Source organism: Rhinoraja longicauda, chromosome 27 (assembly GCF_053455715.1).
Source record: "Rhinoraja longicauda isolate Sanriku21f chromosome 27, sRhiLon1.1, whole genome shotgun sequence".
In the NCBI taxonomy this organism is placed as follows: domain Eukaryota; kingdom Metazoa; phylum Chordata; class Chondrichthyes; order Rajiformes; family Arhynchobatidae; genus Rhinoraja; species Rhinoraja longicauda.
In genome coordinates this window covers 23588509-23607920 of record NC_135979.1, presented here as the reverse complement: position 1 = coordinate 23607920, position 19412 = coordinate 23588509, and the positions used below count along the sequence as shown (strand labels likewise).

Here is a 19412-nt window from a genome sequence, read left to right as displayed (position 1 = left end):
ACGCTGTAAGTGGATCGATTGCAATCATGCATCGCCTCTCTGCTGGGGACTGGTTAACACGCAACAGCAGCTCCTCACTGTACCTCGGCGCACGTGACAATGAACGCAAGCGGACTGTTACTTTAGGATTCGTCAGCACCTGATCAGAAACAGCTGGCGAACTTTGCAAAGACCCACAGGGCGAGGAGGTCAGGGATGGCGTGGTGACACCAAGTGTGGATGGGCCAGTCACCAGGGTGTGGATGGGCAGTGAAGACCACCGCTAATTCAGCATTGCACTCAGCCCACCCCTCCCCACCCCTCCCCTCCCTTCCCTCCCTCCCCTCCCCACCCTTCCCCTCCCCTCCCCACCCCTCCCCTCCCTTCCCCTCCCCTCCCCTCCCCCTCCCTCCCTCCCCTCCCCTCCCCTCCCCTCCCATCCCGCATTTTTGAAAATCATTGCGCCAAGTCGATCTTGATACCAGATGTGAGTTGGGACTTGCCCCCTCTCGTCAGTCAGTGCCTGCGCTCTGCTGCCGGCTCCAGCTCCAGCTCCAGCCCCGTGGAGACCGTCCAACTCTATCCACGTTCGCTCTGCTCTTGGATCGGGAGCGGCTCGGCGTTCCTGCACGTCCCAGCACCGCGCCCAGCACAGCCTGACGGACCGAGCGGCCGGCCGGGAGAGAGAGAGAGAGAGAGAGAGAGAGAGACAGCTCGGAACACGGCCAGCCAGACCGTGGTGTAACGGGACGGTGCAGGGAGTGAGCCGCCGGCCACAGAGAGCCCAGCCCAGCCCAGCCCAGCCTGGGGCAACTCTGGCCCGCACCCCACCCCACCCCACCCCAGGTGAGTTGGCACACCCCTGACCCACGCCCTGGGTGGTGGGAGAGACCCCTCCCTTTCATGCACGGAGCCCCGAGAGGGGCAGGGGGCAGGGGGTCGAGGTGGGGATACAGTGGCTGGCGATGGGGAGGGGGCAGAAGGTGAGAGAAGTGGCTGGAGGTTAAGGGAGGGGGGAGCTGGAGGGTATAGGATAGGGCTGGGGGGCTTGGGGGGGGGGGGGTTGGAGGCAGGAATCCCTCCCCCCCCCCCCCGTTTTTCAGGGGTCAGTTCTGGCCATAGGCCTGAGCTGGGAGCGAGGAGGGGGTTGCAATCATGTCTACACCTTATCCCTGATACTTGTCCCCCCCACCCTGTCCCTTGTCCCCCCCCCACCCTGTCCCGTCCCCCCATGTCTGGCAGAGCTGTGGAAGAGTTTAGGAGAGAGCGTGTTACAGTGCGAGGTGGTGAGGGTGTAGGGTAGGTTGGTTTGTTGAGCTGCCCAGTGTCTCTCAGTGGCAGCTACTAGTCGATGAGTTGGCAGCAGGTGACCGTGCTGGGCTCCCCTGGTGTGTCCCAGGGTTTGGACATTGGGAGGTCCCAGGGAATGTGGGAAATCACGTTCCACCAGACTCAGGAACAGCTTCTTCCCCTCCATTTACGGACCGCAGAATGGTTCTTCCATAAGCTTGGATGTCATCTGCTCTTCCAACCCACCTCATTGCAGACCTTGCACTTCTTCTCCGGAACTAGAACCTAGAGCAGTACAGCACAGGAACAGTCATGTCAGTCCACCAAGTCTGATCCAAACATGATGCCAAGTTAAACCAATCTCCTCTGCCTGGTCTTGATCCATATCCCTCCACCCCCTGCATATCCATGTGGCTCTCTATAAGCCTCTTAAATGCCACTAATGTATCTGCCTCCCCCATAGTAGCCTGTTCCAGCCACCCACCACTCTCTGTAAAGAACTTGCCCTGCACAACTCCTTAAAAATTCCCCCTCTCACCTTAAACCTATGGCCTCTAGACTTTGACCTTACCACCCAGGGGAAGAGGTTCTGACTATCTACCCTATCTATGCCTCTGATAACTTCATATACTTCTACCAGGTTCCCCCTCATCCTTCAACACTGTAGAGAAAATCATCCACGTTTGTCCACCCGGCAGAGTGGACTTGATGGGCCGAATGGCATAATTCTACTCCTAGAACTTATGAACTCTCCTGGTAGCTTATACCCTCTAAGCAGCATTCTCCTTTAAAAAAAAAAGACACAAAGTGCTGGAGTAACTCAACATGTCAAGCAGCATCTCTGTGGTAGCGAGTCTAGGTCAGAACATGGTCGTAGATTAGGAGATCAGCAAGAATCAAAGAGGGAAAGCAGTGGGAGAGGGTCATAGGAGGAGAACATCTACAAAGTAGGATTGCCTCTAGGGGATTTTAGAGTGGATCAGTAAAAAATATGGAAACAAGGAACTGCATGTGCTGGGTGTCGACCCAAACATCACCTATCCTTGTTCTCCAGAGATGCTGGCAGACCTGCTGCCTTACTCCAAGCTTTATGTGTCTCTTTTTTGTGAACCAGCATCTGCAGTTCCTTGCACTGACAGGAGGTTGGTAATTAGAAGCCCCGGATATAAGAAGGGTGATTGAGGAATGCTTTGGATATGGTCTGAGCTGATGGGACTTCTGGAAATCTTATCGAAACGTATAAGATTATTAAGGGGTTGGACACGTTAGAGGCAGGAAACATGTTCCCAATGTTGGGGGAGTCCAGAACAAGGGGCCACAGTTTAAGAATAAGGGGTAGGCCATTTAGAACTGAGATGAGGAAAAACTTTTTCAGTCAGAGAATTGTAAATCTGTGGAATTCTCTGCCTCAGAAGGCAGTGGAGGCCAATTCTCTGAATGCATTCAAGAGAGAGCTGGATAGAGCTCTTAAGGATAGCGGAGTCAGGGGGTATGGGGACGGGGTACTGATTGAGAATGATCAGCCATGATCACATTGAATGGCGGTGCTGGCTCGAAGGGCCGAATGGCTCCTCCTGCACCTATTGTCTATTGTCTATAAAGAGGTGGATACAGATTCAGCAGAGACTTTCCGAAGAGAATGATCTATTTGAAGTAAGAATGTTTGAGCAGCAGGGTAGAATCAAGTCAAGTCAATTTTATTTGTATAGCACATTTAAAAACAACCCACGTTGACCAAAGTGCTGTACATCTGATTAGGTTCCAATGGAAAAAAAATGAAACGTACAGTAGCACGCAAACAGTTCACAGCGCCTCCTCAATGAGCCTCAAACGCTAGGGAGTAGAAATAGGTTTTGAGCCTGGACTTAAAGGAGTCGATGGAGGGGGCAGTTCTGATGGGGAGAGGGATGCTGTTCCACAGTCTAGGAGCTGCAACCGCAAAAGCGCGGTCACCCCTGAGCTTAAGCCTAGACCGAGGGATAGTGAGTATGTAGGTTAATTGGCTGGGTAAATGTAAAAATTGTCCCTAGTGGGTGTAGGATAGTGTTAATGTACGGGGATCACTGGGCGGCACGGACTTGGTGGGCCGAAAAGGCCTGTTTCCGGCTGTATATATATGATATGATATGATATGAGTAGCCCCAAGTCGGCTGACCTGAGGGACCTGGAGTTAGAGAGGGGGGTTAGAACATTTTTGATGTGGGGGGGGGGGGGGGGGAGTGTCCATTTAGGGCTTTATACGTGAATAGGAGGAGCTTGAAGTTGATTCTGTACCGTACAGGGAGCCAGTGGAGAGAGGCCAGAATCGGGGTGATGTGGTCCCTTTTACGGGTACCCGTCAGGAGTCTCGCTGCGGCGTTTTGGACCAGTTGCAGGCGGGACAGGGATGATTGGCTGATCCCAGTGTATAGGGAGTTGCAGTAGTCTAGGCGGGAGGAAATGAAAGCGTGAATGATTTTTTCTGTGTCGTCGAATTGGAGGAAAGGTTTGATTTTAGCTATGGTTCGAAGTTGGAAGAAGCTGGCTTTTACCACAGCGTTGACTTGCTTATCAAATTTTAATGCAGAGTCAAATATCATGCCGAGGTTTTTGACATGCGGTTTGACTAGGCAGGATAGACTTCCAAGACTGCCTGTTATCAATTTGATGGAGTCCGGGGGGGGGGGGGGGGGGGCGGGGGGGGGGGGGGGGGGGGGCGAATAGGATGACCTCAGACTTGCTCTCATTTAATTGGAGGAAGTTCTGTGCCATCCAACATTTTATGTCCTCAAGGCAGTGTAAGAGGCTGTTTAAATTTGACTGGTTGTTGGGTTTCAGGGGGAGGTAAAGCTGAGTGTCATCGGCATAGCAGTGGAAAGAAATGCCGTGCCTTTGAATGATTTGGCCAAGGGGGAGCATGTATAGAGAGAAGAGAATGGGGCCTAGGATGGAGCCTTGTGGAACTCCGCAGGAGAGGCTAGCTGGAGCAGAGGAATAACTGCCTATGTTGATGGCGAAACTCCTATCTTTGAGGTATGAAGCGAACCAGCTCAGGGCAGTGCCATCAATGCCAACCGCGTACCGGAGATGGTCAATAAGGATGGTGTGGTCCACTGTATCGAACGCTGCGCTGAGGTCGAGAAGGAGCAGGATTGCACAGTCGCCGGTGTCGATGGCGAGAAGCAGGTCGTTGTGTACCTTCAACAAGGCAGACTCTGTGCTGTGGTGGGCTCTGAAACCTGACTGGAAACATTCCAGGATGGTGTTTTGGTGCAGGTAGGGCACTAATTGGTTTAGAATTGCCTTTTCAAGGACTTTTGACAGGACTTCGTTAAAATGTGCCACAGACTGGGTCCCTGTGCAGTTTGAGACCCCGAGACTTTAGTATTGGCTTATTATTGTCACGTGTACTGACAGACAGTGAAAATCTTTCGGTTTGCGAGTTATCCAGTCAAACCAGATGACACTATACACGAATATAATCGACCCCAACACAAGTACAACCGGTAGTGCAAAGAGAAAAATACCAGAGCGGACACAAAGTGCTGGAGTAACTCAGCGGGTCAGTCAGTGTCATAAGTTGTAGGTGCAGAATAAGGTTATTCGGCCCATCAAGTGTATCCTGCCATTCAATCATGGCTGATCTATCTTTCCCTCAACCCCATTCTCCTGCCATCACCCCATAATACCTGACACCCGTACGAATCACGAATCTGTCAATCTACGCCTTAAAAACATGCATTGCCTTGGCCCCCACAACCTTCTGTGGGAATGAGTTCCACAGATTCACCACCCTCTGACCAAAGAAATTCCCTCTCATCTCCTTTCTAAAGCTACTTTCTGTTATTCTGAGGCTTTCTCCCGCTAGCAGAAACGTCCTCTCTACTTTCACTCTATTCAGGCCTTCCACTATTCGGTACGTTTCAATGAGGTTCCCCCTCAACCTTCTAAACTCCAGTGAATATAGGCCCAGTGCCTTCAAATGCTCACAATATGTTAACCCAGTCATTCCAAGGCTCATTCTCGTAAACCTCCTTTGGACCATCTCCAATGCCAGCACATCCTTCCTCAGATATGGGTCCAAAACTGCTCACAATAGCTTATAAAGCCTCACCGTTACATCCCTGATTTTGTATTGTAGCCCTCTCAAAATAAATGTTAGCATTGTATTTGCCTTCCTTACTACTGATTCAACTTGCAAAGTAACATTTTGGGAATCCTGCACCAACACTCCCAAGTTCCTTTGCACCTCCGACTTCTGAATTCTCTCCCCATTTAGAAAATAGTCTATGCCTTTTTTCCTGCTAATAAAATGCATGACTCCACACTTTGTTATGCTGTATTCCATCAGCCACTTCTCAGTCCACTCTCCCAACCTGTCCAAGTCCTTCTGCAGAGTCTCTGCTTTCTTTGCACTACCTGCCCCTCCACCTATCTTTGTATCATCTGCAAACTTGGCCACGAAGCCTTCAATCCCCTCATTCAAATCATTGAAATCGTGAAGAGTAGCGGCCCCAGCACCGACCCCTGCGGAACTCCTCCCGTCACTGGCAGCAGACCAGAAAAAAACAGCTTTCCACTGCCACTTTCTAATTGCCACCTTGCCTTCTGCTCCAGCTAACCTGCTACCCATGCTAGTATCTTCCCTCTGATATCATGGGCTCTCATCTTCTTTAACAGTCTCACCTTATCTCACACCATTCTGCTTTAGTTAAACATTTTGTTCAAGATGGCCGCGCCGTTGTGTTTGGCTGCCTGCCACTGTATGTCTCTTTTTTTTTTCCTAATCAGATGTGCAGCACGTGGGTTGTTTTTAAATGTGCTATACAAATAAAATTGACTTGACTTGACTTGACCTTATCACCTTATCAAAGGCCTTCTGAAAATCCAGGTAAACCACAGCCACTGACCCTCCTTTGTCTATCCTGCTATTTACTTCCTCAAAGAATTCCAACAGGTTCGTCAGGCAAGATCTCCCTTTCACAAAACCATGTTGTGACTTTGGCCTATTTTATCGTGTGCTTCTAAGTGCTCAGAAACCTCGTCTTTTATAATGGACTCTAAAATCTTACCAAGATTTTGGTGAGGACTGGGCGGCACGGTGGCGCAGCGGTAGAGTTGCTGCCTTACAGCGCTTACAGCACCAGTGACCTAGGTTTGATCCCGACTGCAGATGCTGTCTGTACGGAGTTTGTACGTTCTCCCCGTGACCGTGCGGGTTTTCTCTGATTTCTTCGGTTTCCTCCCACACTCCAACGATGTGCAGGTTTGTAGATTAATTGGCTTGGTAATATTGTAAGTTGTCCCTCGTGTAGGGTAGTGTTAATTAATGATTGTTAATGAGGGAGAGGTATTTCTGCCAATTCGAGCAGACTGCGGTGTGTGGATGAGGAAGTCAAGATCCAATTGCAGAGGGAGGCGCACAGACTCGTGATTACTGCTGTTACCTGCATGTGTGAATTTACCATTGTCCCACTTGTCTGACAAATGGATTAAATTTATCTTTACTCCAGCTAGTTATAACTTGCAATCTAAACACTTCCTAAATCTATTTATTGCTTCTCCTGATGTGACCTTCGCGTTACCTTCACCACGTTGACCGTTCTACCCATGCTTTCCTATTCTGTAAGCTCTTGTGCTGAACATTTTATGGTGTTGGTGTGCTGGGATCGATGGTCGGCGCGGAATTGGTGGGCCGAAGGGCCTGTTTCCACGCTGCATCTCTAAACTAAACTAAACTTGCACATCTCTAATAATGTCCAGAATTTCAGACATCATAGCCTTAAAAATGCAACATGTCCACCTTGACCAGGATACTAAAGAAAGTACTCGCAACGATGTCTGCATCTCCCCTCACAATGGGAATCCTTGCAATACATGCACTTCTGCAGATTCAGTCCTTGTGCTCAGTCACTTGTGCTGACATAGCCCGAGGCATTGTCTACACGTGTGATTGTTCAGAGTGAGTCGATGACTCAGAGTGTGTCGGCTAGTTTGCAGCAATGGTGAAGGGTTCAGAGAGTGCACAGGATTGCACAAGGGGATGTGAAAGTGTGTTCATTTTACTGGGTGTCCCTGAAGCTAAGTCCCTGGGAGTGTGTCAGTGTTTACTCTTGTGTTCCAGTGATTGCAGAATGAAACGTCACTCGATAGTGCTCTTGCCAATACCCGAGGCTGTGTTTTCGTACCACTCTCTGAGCAGCTATGAATTGTTGCTCGGGGCGGGTATCTTATAATAAACTGCTGATTGGTATCTGTGATCTCACAGATACGCCCAGGGTAAAAATTGTGCTTGCCTACTGGGTCCATTGTAAATTTGTGGAGTCCGATCTGGTTTCAAATCACTGGAAAGGTTGGAAGGGAAAACTGTCCCAACAATCCCGCGAGGAAACTCATTGGCTTCCTGCTCCGCATTCCCTAATGACCTGATGTAAGATTTCCACTTGACCCCTGTCCCAGAGACCATTGGTCAATATGACACCCGGTCTCCTGCTGATGGACTTCAAGGGCGGCACGGTGGCGCAGCGGTAGAGTTGCTGCCTTACAGCGCCAGAGACCTGGGTTCAATCCTGACTACGGGTGCAGTCTATACAAAGTCTGTACGTTCTCCCTGTGACTGCGTGGTTTTTCTCTCGGTGCTCTGGTTTCCTCACACACTCCAAAGATGTACAGGTTTGTAGGTTAATTGGCTTTGGTCAAAATTACAAAATTGTCCATCATGTGTTGGATGGTGTTAGTGCATGGGATGGTTACTGGTCGGTGTGGACATGTTGGGATGAAGTGCCTGTTTCCATGCTGTATTTCTAAAATCTAAACCTTGAACTTGATAGCCTGGTTTTAGTTTTTTCAGTTTTAGACATACATCCTGGAAACAGGCCCTTCAGCCCACAGAGTCCGTGCTGACCATCGATCACTCTGTCCCAGAGAATGAGGCCACTTTGACGTGTGGTTCCCTGCTGATGATCTTGAACCTGACTCTTGATGATATCCTGGTTTTATTAGTTGGCAAAACAGTAAGTCTTTCATTGATTGAATCCAGCTACTCAAATATTTTCACAACACAATCATTCAATGGAAATTACTTTGTAGCCCAGGGCAGAGCGAGATGAGACTTGTTTTCAGTTTACCACAACCACAGAATGCTCCTAGGCCTTTCACAGATAAAAAAAAACATCAACCACTGTTGCACTGAGGAAAGTGTGGTGAACAGTCTGCACCGAATAAGCTCCCACATCCAGTGAAGCCATTTCAGGACAAAGTCTTCAGGGCATGAGAGATGCCTCTGAACCTGCTGCACACCAGTGGCCCATCTCCTTGATCTTACCCCGTAGCCCTTGCCTCTCCCCATCTCTAATTCCCTTTGTGAAGCAATTAGAAATGACCAGATAGACACAAAATGCTGGAGTCACAGAACTCAGCGGGACAGGCAGCATCTTTGGATAGAAGGAATGGGTGACGTTTCGGGTCAAGACCCTTCTTCAGTCCAGTCTGAAGAAGGGTCTTGACCCGAAACATCAGTCTGAAAAAGGGTCTCGACCCGAAACGTCACCTGTTCCTTCTCTCCAGAGATGCTGCCTGTCCCACTGAGTTACTCCAGCATTTTGTGTCTATCTTCGGTTTAAACCAGCATCTGCAGTTCCTTCTTACAGGAATGACCAGATAATTGACCATGGACAGTAACAGCCAGGATAAACTGGGAGCTCTCTCTGCTCTCTCTGGTGATTGTGTCCAGGAGACGTTGACTGCCCAGTGGACGGCTGCCAGAACTTGGCTTCACGCCTGATCTGAGAGTCGCGGCAGCTCTCCCTCGGTGTTGCTTGCTCCCGTTCTCTTGCCTTGGTGTCCTATGACTCGGCTGGGAAGAAAAAAATCTCTTCCCTCCTGCAAAATCCAGGTCAGCACTTCCCACAGCCTTGTTTTGTTCTTCTGCTGAGTGTTTCTGGTTAGTTTGCCATATTTCTCTTATTCCCTTAACACTAAAGAGGCCCAACGAGTCTATGCTGGCTCTGAAGGGGTGCAGAAGAGGGTTACCAGAGTGCTCTCTGGATTAGAGGGGAATAGCTACAAGAAGTTGGACAAACTTGGATTGTTTTCTCTGGAACACCGGAGGCTGAGGAGAGACCTAATCAAGTATAATAAATGATGACAGACATAGATAGGCTAGACAATTGGAACTTTTCTCATTAGGTCATAAGTTCATTAGTGATAGAAGCAGAATGATGCCATTCGCTCCATCGAGTCTACTCCGCCATTCAATCATGGCTGATCTATCTTTCCCTCTTAACCCCGCTCTCCTGTCATCTCCCCGTTTCCCCTGACACCCCCACTAATCGAGAATCTATATCTCTGCCTTAAACATATCCACTGACTTGGCCACCACCGCCTTCTGTGGCAATGAATTCCACAGATTCACTACCCTTTGATTAAAGAAATTCCTCCTCATCTCCTTCCCAAACAACATACTTTTATTCTGAGGCTATGACCTCTGGTCCAAGACTCTCCCACTAGTAGAAACATCCTCTCCAGATCCACTCTATCTAGTATAAGAAGTTAACTGCAGATGCTGGTACAAATCGAAGGTATTTATTCACAAAATGCTGGAGTAACTCAGCAGGTCAGGCAGCATCTCAGGAGAGAAGGAATGGGTGACGTTTCGGGTCGAGACCCTTCTTCAGGCCTTTCACTATTCGGTAATTTTCAAATAAGGAGGTCCCCCCTCTTCCTTTTGAACCCCAGCGAGTAGAGGCCCAGCGTGATCAAACCCTCCTCATTTGTTAACTCACTCAGTCTTGTAAACGTCCTGTGGTCCCTCTCCAGTGCCAGCACATCCTCGGATAGAGGGCCCAAAATTGCTCACAACACTCCAAATCCAGTCTGAGCAGCACCTTATAAAGCCTCAGCATTACATCTCTTTTCCAGGGGTGGTGATGCCAGAGACTAAAGGGCATAGCTTTAAGGTGAGAGGGGCAATGTTTAATGGAGATGTGTGGGGTAAGGGTTTTTCCCAGAGAGTAGTGGAAACAGATACAGTAGTGATGTTTTAGAAACTTTTAGACACATGGCTAGGCATGGAATGGAGGGATATGGATAACGTGCAGGTAGAGGAGATTAGTTTAACATGGCATCATGTTTGGCATGGACATTGTGGGCCGAAGGGCCTGTTTCATTGCTGTACTCAGCTGAGTTGTATGCTGTTCCCCACTCATCTCCCTGCAGCCCATTCACCGCTTGTGTCCCCCCCCAGTTTTGCTGGGCAGGCTCACATTCGGGGAGGTTTACGGCTGAATGTTTACCAGAGCCCTCTGCCTGGCAGTGTACTCACCGGCCCCAGAGTGGGGTCCCAGCCCTCTTAGAAGATGCGAGGCCGAGGTCATGGAGGCAAAGGAAAACCATCTGCTATGAATAAAAGTTAACTAACACTCGAGCATCGGAACTAATAGAGTTCAATTGGAAAAAGCCCCGGGAATAATGAGGAATTGGAACGCGAGAACCAGTTGTTGTGAAAGTTCTCATTTCTGTGAGCTGCAGAACCCAAACCAAGTGCTGTTTGTCGCTGGGCGTTGGGGAGAGTTTTCTCTTCACGTGACGCCTGCTTTGATTTGCGAGTGTTACTAAAGGGGGATTCTGTTTGGGCCGCAGTGTGCAGCAGATACTGGGTGGGCTTATATAGAACATAGAACTGTACAAAACAGGAGCAGGCCCTGTGCTGAACATGATGCCAAGTTAAACTGATCTCCTCTGCCTGCACGTGACCCTGATTCCTCCATTCCCAGCACATCCATGTGCCTCTCTAAAAGCCACTTAAACATCACTCTCATATCTGCCTCCACTACCACTCGACATGGATAGGGAATGAAGGGATGTGCATCACGTACGTACAGGCGGAGATTAGTTGCATGTTCCAGGTACCATGATACTGCGTTTAAACAAAACCCTGCCCTGCACATCCCCTTTAAACTTTGCCCCTCTCACCATAAAGCTATGCCTTCTAATCTTTAACATTTCCATCCTTGGAATAAGTGTTTTGACTGTATATGCTACGCGCCTCATAATGTTATATACTTCTATCAGGTCTCCCCATAACTTTCAATGTTGCAGAGAAAACAATCCAAGTTTGTCAACCTCTTCTTATAGCTAATACCCTCTAATCCAGGCCTTATTCAGGTAAACCACTTCTGCATCCCTTCCAAAGCCTCCACAGCTTTCCAGTAACAGAGCAACGTGAACTGCACACAATACTCATGGCCAAACCAGCCTCTGTGCAGTATCTTTCTCCAAGGGTGGAAATGTCAAGGCCTAGAGGGCAAAGATTAAGGTGAGAGGGACAAAGCTTTTTACAGAGAGTGGTGGGTGCCTGGAACACACTGCCAAGGGTGGTGGTAGAGGGAGATACGATAGTGGCACGTAAGATGCTTTTAGATAGGCACATGTGTATGCAGGGCATGGAGGGACATGGATCACGAGCAGGGTCAGGAGGTTAGTTTATCTTGGCATCATGTTTAGCCCAGACATTGTGGGCCGAACGACCTGTTGCTGTGCTGTACTGTTCTATGTTCTAGTTGCCTGCCCTGATGCTTACGACTTACAGTAGTATCTGTACTAGAGGCAAAATGCCAGACAGTATGGCTTAAAATAACTGGGCACTCAGCAGGTCGGGCAGCATCTGTAAAGAGAATGGCTGGATAACGTTTTGAGTATTACCCTTCTTTATTCTCTAACTTACCCCTAACTCCTTCTCTTCTCTGCAATTAACCCAAACAATTGTGCACCCATTTCTCCCACTATCCCACCCCTGTGCCCTATCTCCCCAACCCCTTCCGCCCACATCTGGCTTTACATTTCATTTTTCTTCTCCTTATCTGACACCATTTTGTCTGCTTTTCACCTCCAGCCTTTGTCACTTACTCTACCCATCTGCCAATCACACCCACTCACCTGTATCCACCTATCACTCGCTAGTCTTTGTCCCACCCCCTCCACCTCTCTTTTCCATCTTTCACACCCCCTGCTCCATCCGTCAGAAGAATGATCCCGACCCAAAACGTTACCTGTCTATTCCCTCCACAGATGCTGCCTGACCCACTGAGTTCCTCCTGCACTTTGTTCTTTTGTATAGTGAATGGAAGTTCATTTAGTGTCAAACCAAGGTCTGACATTTAAAACTGAGACCCACTCGATCTGTGTGCACTAGGACTTACTGGCGCCATCACCTCACCTCCCTCCCATACCTTCCTCTCATCACCCCAGTATCTGTCCCCCACCCTTTCACCTTTCCCACTCCTTGTTCTTCCCCCCCCCTTTCTCCCATCCTTTTCCTGCCTCTCATTCCATCTCCCACCTTATTTTCTTTCTCACCCTTCCTTTATTTCTCCCCCCACCCCCATTCCATAAAACCCCACTCCTTTCCTGCTTCATGTTTGCTTTTGAAGTAATCCGAAGTTGGCAACTTTGGGAGCCAAAGAAAGCAACGTTGGCCGCTGTTATTTGGAGCTGATCCGCCAGAGGTCGGCTCCTCGATGTTTGACTCGGGTTGGTCTGGAAGTGCTTCATCTCTCTATCGCGAGCTCACCATTGATGGTCTCGCTGAGGTGCATCCCAGGAGAAATGCCAACTGTCTGCAAGCCAGGACCTGACGCCAGCCAGGCTTTGAACATCTCCAAGGAGCTGGCTACCTCAGTGTGGGTCTGCCGCAGACCACCGTGAGAATGGTTGGCTTCTTTGCATTTCCAACTCTCTCAGGAGGGAAGATTTATTTTGGGCTTAAATAAACCACCTCTTATGAAATGCAAGCAGAGCATTTTACCATGGTGTGGGACCAATTGGCTGGTAATGGAATCAAAGTTTCCCTGGAAAAGTGCTAAGTCGCCACTGACTCCTGGGAATCTCTGCTGACACCGGAGCAGGAGCAGCGGGATGGAGCTGGAAACCTGGAGTCTATTGCCGGGGAAAACCGAAGCCCTGAGTAAGTGGAGTGTTCTCCCTCGTGTACCCCTGGCCCATTTGCTCCATCTGTCAACTCCTGCCCCTCCTGTACAAGTGTCTGTGGATCCCACTCCGGCCCCCTCACTCTGCTCCAAGGCCACAGCTTGGAGTGAAGCACCAGCCCCTTGACGGGCCTGACGAGGGACGGCTTGAAGATACAACTGTGACTGAGACTCAGAGCAGTTACAGTGTATCCACAAGACCCCATGCCACTGGCCACTTCCCAAAGCACAGTTCAGCACAGTTTTAGTTTAGTTTAGTTTATTGTCACCTGTACTGAGGTACAGTGAAAAGTTTTTTGTTGCGTGCTGAAGTCACCGGACATACTATTCATGTCTGAAGAAGGGTCTCGACCCGAAACATCACCCATTCCTTCTCTCCTGAGTTGCTACCTGACCTACTGAGTTACTCCAGCATTTTGTGAAGGACATACGATACATGATTACAATCGAGCTGTCTACAGTGTACAAATACATGATAAAAGGAATAATGTTTAGTGCAGATAAAGTCCAGTAAATTCCAATTAAAGATAGTCTGAAGGTCTCCAATGAGGTAGATAGTAGCTCAGGACCACTCTCTAGATGTTGGTAGGATGGTTCAGTTACCTGATAGCAACTGGGAAGAAACTGTCTCTGAATCTGGAGGTGTGTGTTTTCACACCGCTGTACTTCTTTCTTGATGGGAGAGGGTAGATGGGAGGGATCTGGGTGAGACTCGGCCTTAGTTATGCTGGTGGCCTTGCGGAAGCAGCGTGGTGTAAATGGAGTCAATGGAAGAGAGGTTGGTTTATGTGATGGTCTGAGCTGCGTCCACAATTTACTGCAATTTCGTGCGGCCTTGGATGGAGCTGATCCCAAAGCATGCGGTGATGCATCCCGATGAATTGTTTTCCACGACGCATCTGCAGAAGTTGGTGAGAGTTGTAGGGGACATGCCGAGCTTCCCAAGCCTTCTAGGAAGGTCGAGGCATTGGTGTGTTTTCTTGACCATTGCTTTGGTGTGGGTGGCCCAGTACAAGGACTCTTTTGTTCATGGCCATTGTTGATGAGGCTGATTAGACTGTGAGGGTCACTCAGTCGCAGCAAGAGATGAAAGGGCGGTCACGGTGGCGCAGCGGTACAGTTGCTGCCTTACAGCGAATGCAGCGCCAGAGACCCGGGTTGATCCCGACTACGGGTACTGTCTGCACGGAGTTTGCACGTTCTCCCCGTGACCTGCGTGGGTTTTCTCCGAGATCTTCGGTTTCCTCCCACACTCCAAAGACGTGCAGGTTTGTAGGTTAATTGGCTGGGTAAATGTAGAAATTGTCCCCAGTGGGTGTAGGAGAGTGTTAGTGTGTGGGGATCGCTGGTCGGCGCGGACCTGGTGGGCCGAAGGGCCTGTTTCCGTGCTGTATCTCTAAAAAAAAAAAAAATGGGGCCACAATTAAGTTATTTTTTAATTGAAAGACGGCATGGAAGCAGGCCCTTCAGCCCACTGAGTCCATGCTGATCACCCATTCACACTGGTTCTATGTTAAAGAACATAGTGGTTTAAAAGGCATATAGTATGGTTGCCTTCATCGGTTGGGGCATTGGGTATAGGAGTCAGGAAGTCTCGATGCAGCTTTACAGGACTTTGGTTAGGTGGCATGTGGAATATATAATGAAGTTCTGGTTCCCCTATTACTGGGAGGATGTGGAGTCCTTGGTAAGAGTGTAGAGGAGGTTTACCAGAATGCTGCCTGGATTAGGGGGTATTTTTACAAGGAAATGTGTACTAGCTTTCTCTGAAGCATCAGAGACTGATCGAAGTATATACAACTATGTATGTACAATTATGAGATGCATTGATAGGGTAAACAGTCAGAACGTTTACCACAGGGTGGAATTGTCAAAGATTAGAGGGCATAGTTTTTTTTTTTGTTGTTTTTTTTAAAATTTTTGAAAAGCATATGTACAAATAGAAATTAAAAAACACATTTGTTACAGAGTTCTTACATAGCTTCAATTTTTAAAATTTTGAAGAGAGAAAGTAAAAAAAAAAAAAAACTATAAACTTGGGGAGAGAGAATAAGAGGGTTAAAAAAAAAAAAAAAAGGATCTAACTATAAAAATTAAAGGGAGTAGATCCGGGAGACAATAACCACAGTTGTACATCCAACCCCTAACTCAAGTTTCAACTTTTAATTTAAATTTTTTATTTTAGTCCTGTGCCAAACCCATTTACTTTTCTAAAAATTCAATAAATGGAGACCATATTTTAAAAAATAACTCGGGTTTGTCGATTAAGGCAAATCTTATTTTTTCCAAATGCAGGGTCTCTGTCATTTCCGTAGTCCACATTTTAATTGTGGGGGCATAGTTTTAAGATGAGATGGGCAAAGTTTAACAGAGATGTACAGGACAATATTTTTACACAGAGTGGTGGGTGCCCGGAATGCGCTGCCAGGGGGTAGTTGTGGTGGCAGACGACTCCAGAGATATTGATGATGAGGGATTTGGCAATAGAAATGCCATTGAATGTGAGTGCAGGTGGCCAGTGTTTCAGTGTCGTTGCTGATACTTCTGTGATCCGATTGTTACTTGTCACATCCCAGTATAGATCGGGACGTTGAGCAGGTCTTGCTGCAGGTGTGGGGTTCCCTCATTCACTGAGGATTGGGACTGGAAGGTTGGGCAACCATTAGCGAATATTATGGAAGGAAGGCTATGGATGCAGCTCAAGGTGGTTGAATTGGGACCCAGTCCTGAGGAGCTCCTAGTGTATGTCCACGCCTCCAACAGCCATCTTTCGTTGCGGGAGATCCAAGTCCAACCACTGAAGTCCTATCTCCATGGTGCTCAACGACTTCAGTTTTATCAGGGTCCTTTACTACCATACTCGGTCAAGTGTTGCCTTTGTGTCAAACAGTCACTGTCACCTCTGGACTCCTTCTCTGTGGCCCATATGTGGACCAAGGCAGTGGTGAGATCTGGAGCAGAGTGAGCCCTGGCAAAACCACACCTGGGTGAGCAAGGTATTGATCAGTCCGTGCTGTGGACTGCACTGTCGATGATGCTTCCCCTCCGCTTCCTCAGCCAGATTGGAATTGGCCTGAGAACAGCCGTCACTGGGCAATTTTCCATTTTACCAGTATTGTGATTGTCCTGGACTGTTCTGGCTCGCACTCAGCTAGTTCTGGAGCCCAGCTCCACAGCTGGGATAGTCTTGATTATTGACTCAGTCCTTCTGGTCAAAGACGATGGTGAATGTTTCACCTCTCTCAGTTATGCAGATGGCTTGGAGAATGTGGGTCATTCATGGAACAGAAACCAAGTGTCCTACATGAAGGATATAGAGTGGAAACATTTTGGTAGTGTTGTTTCAGAGTTTTTAAATATGCGAGTGGCATTTAGAAGGGCTTTAGACAGGCACTTGGATATGCTGGGAATGGAAGGATATGGATCAGGTGCAAGCAGAGGCGATCAATGCAACTTAGCATCATGTTTGGCATAGACATTGTGGGCCACAGGGCACTGTGCTGCACTGTTCCATGTTCATTTTAGTTTACTTTAGAGATAGAGCATGGAAACAGGCCCTTTGTTTCCCAGGTTCAGGCCGGCAAGTGATCTCCCACTCACTATTTCAATGTGTACATTGAGGTCAATTTACAGAAGCCAATTAACTTACAAACCTACATATCTTTGTTCTACTTCAACTTGTTTGTCCTGGGAATAAAGACAGTAAAGATAAGGTACGGGTGGCCCCTTATGGAAAAACTGGGAGAGCAAGTGAGGATGTGGGGGTGAGGGGGTGTATGCTTTGGGGCAGTGTCTGGGGGATGATGGTGACCTGGGGCTGACAGTGATGTTCTCTTCCAGGTGATGTTTGAGCGTTGGTGAGGGGCATTGGTGCAGACATGTGGACACTTTGGTTTGCCATCCTGTGGGCGTCTGTCACAGCGGAGCAGTCCAGCACGGAGGCACCGGCAAGGGGCAGAGGTAAGGCTTGTACCGCAACAGTCGGGCGGGACACCCTCGGGCTGGTCTCCAGGTATCCCCTTCCCTCCCAGCATGTCCCCCCCCCCACCTCCCCCCGGCAAACAGTTCCCAGCACCAGAGCCCTTCCATCATCTGCACCGGGCACTGTTCACCGGGTGTGAGGTGGAAAGTGAACGCTGACCAGTTGGGCAGCACGGTGGCACAGCGGTAGAGTTGCTGCCTTACCCATGGACCTGGGTTCGATCCTGACTACGGATGCTGTGCGTACGGAGTTTGTACGTTTTCCCCGTGACTTGCGTGGGTTTTCTCCGGGATTTCCGGTTTCCTCCCAAACTCTGTTTGCAGGCTAATTGGCGTGGTATAATTGTAAGTGTGTAGGATAGTGCCAGTGTGTGGGGGTCGCTGGTCGGCGCGGGCTCAGTGGGTTGAAGGGTCTGTTTCCGCACTGTATCTCTAAACAAAACTAAACAGTCTCTGTCCACTGCACCATCTCCGAGCAGTGATCAGTCCCGGCTTGTGTTGTAGCTCCGACATCGGTGCTTGGGAACGTAACGCAGGAGGCCCTTCAGCTCTTCAAGTCAGTCAAACATCCACGGGGACCGTGGCTAATCTCTGCCTTGGTCCATGGTCCTACACTAGCCCTGGATCCCCTTAAAATCCAGTCAATCTGTTTTGAATGGACACAACAACTTGAGTCAAAGCTTTTTGAATGAACACCTTTCCAGGGTGGTGGTGGAGGCAAATGCCATAGTGGTGTTTCAGAGGCTTTTGGATAGGCACATGAAAGCACTGGGATAGGAGGGATATGGATCATGTGCAGGCAGATGAGATCTGTTTAACTGAGGTCAGTTTAATTAACATCATGTTCGGCACAGACATTGTTGGCCGAAGGGCTTGTTCCTGTGCTCTTCTATTCTGTTCTATTTTAATGACGAGTCAAAGTAGAGTTTTTTTTAATGAATAGCCCTATGTGAGGGGGGAACTGCAAAGGTCCCTCAACTTTGATGATTCCCCCTTGCCCCAATGACCTGCTGCCTGTGGACCATGAGCTACCTGTCGGGTTTACTGTCTGACCTTCAATGCCTACCCCAGAGAGCTGACTCCTGAGCTCGAGACGTGGTCCATGGTTTCAAGTCTTGCCCTGGAACGTTATGGCCGGAGAGGGGCTGTGTTTATTACTGGGGAGGGGCAAACCGGCATGTCTTTGGGATGTGGGAGGAAACTGGAGCACCCGGAGATATCCCGCGTGGTCACAGGGAGAACATGCTAAACACGCACACACAGCACCCGAGATCAAGATCGAACCAGGTGTCTCTGTCGCTGTGTGGCAGCAGCTTGTTGCCTTTTGTAGATAAATTGAAATTGTCATTGTTTCTTCAATTTCAAATGTACTTAACGATGCACATTGAGACGTGCAGGGACTCTGTGCTTCCCCACGTGCCAGTTACGGCACTGCTCATGACTGATGGACCTTCCTTTTCCAGATGTTCCGTGCCCACGTATCCACGACGATGCAAGGAAATCACGACACCAGGAGCAATTCGTTAACGTTTCAGGTAGACACTCGCACCGCACAATCACTTGTGCGCTGTCTGTCTGTGACTACCACCCTCTGACCTTTGCAGCCTCTCTGCTGGATTCTTGGGTCAAAGTGCATGGCAAGGTTCAGGCTGGGCAAACGCTAACTCCACCGGTTAATGGTGGGCATCAGGTTTAGCTGTTCATGCCCCTCGCCCCCTAGCCCCCAAGCCCCTCGCCCCCAAGCCCCTCGCCCCCAAGCCCCTCGCCCCCCAGCCCCTCGCCCCCCCAGCCCCTCGCCCCCTAGCCCCCAAGCCCCTTGCCCCCAAGCCCCTCGCCCCCAAGCCCCTCGCCCCCCAGCCCCTCGCCCCCCAGCCCCTCGCCCCCCAACCCCCCCGCCCCCCAACCCCCCCGCCCCCCAACCCCCCCGCCCCCCCCCCCCAACCCCCCCGCCCCCCAACCCCCCCGCCCCCCAACCCCCTCGCCCCCCAACCCCCTCGCCCCCCAACCCCCTCGCCCCCCAACCCCCTCGCCCCCCAACCCCCTCGCCCCCCAACCCCCTCGCCCCCCAACCCCCTCGCCCCCCAACCCCCTCGCCCCCCAACCCCCTCGCCCCCCAACCCCCTCGCCCCCCAACCCCCTCGCCCCCCAACCCCCTCGCCCCCCAACCCCCTCGCCCCCCAACCCCCTCGCCCCCCAACC

At 49.7% G+C, this 19412-nt stretch overlaps 1 long non-coding RNA gene across 1 annotated transcript; it reads left to right on the top strand.

The window, feature by feature from the left end:
• The first annotated feature begins 523 nt into the window (after positions 1 to 523).
• LOC144606904 (uncharacterized) lies at positions 524 to 18749 on the top strand. The gene is made up of 3 exons (XR_013549000.1): positions 524 to 825; positions 17073 to 17192; positions 18677 to 18749. It is a non-coding gene; the product is annotated as an uncharacterized LOC144606904 (long non-coding RNA).
• Positions 18750 to 19412: the final 663 nt, after the last annotated feature.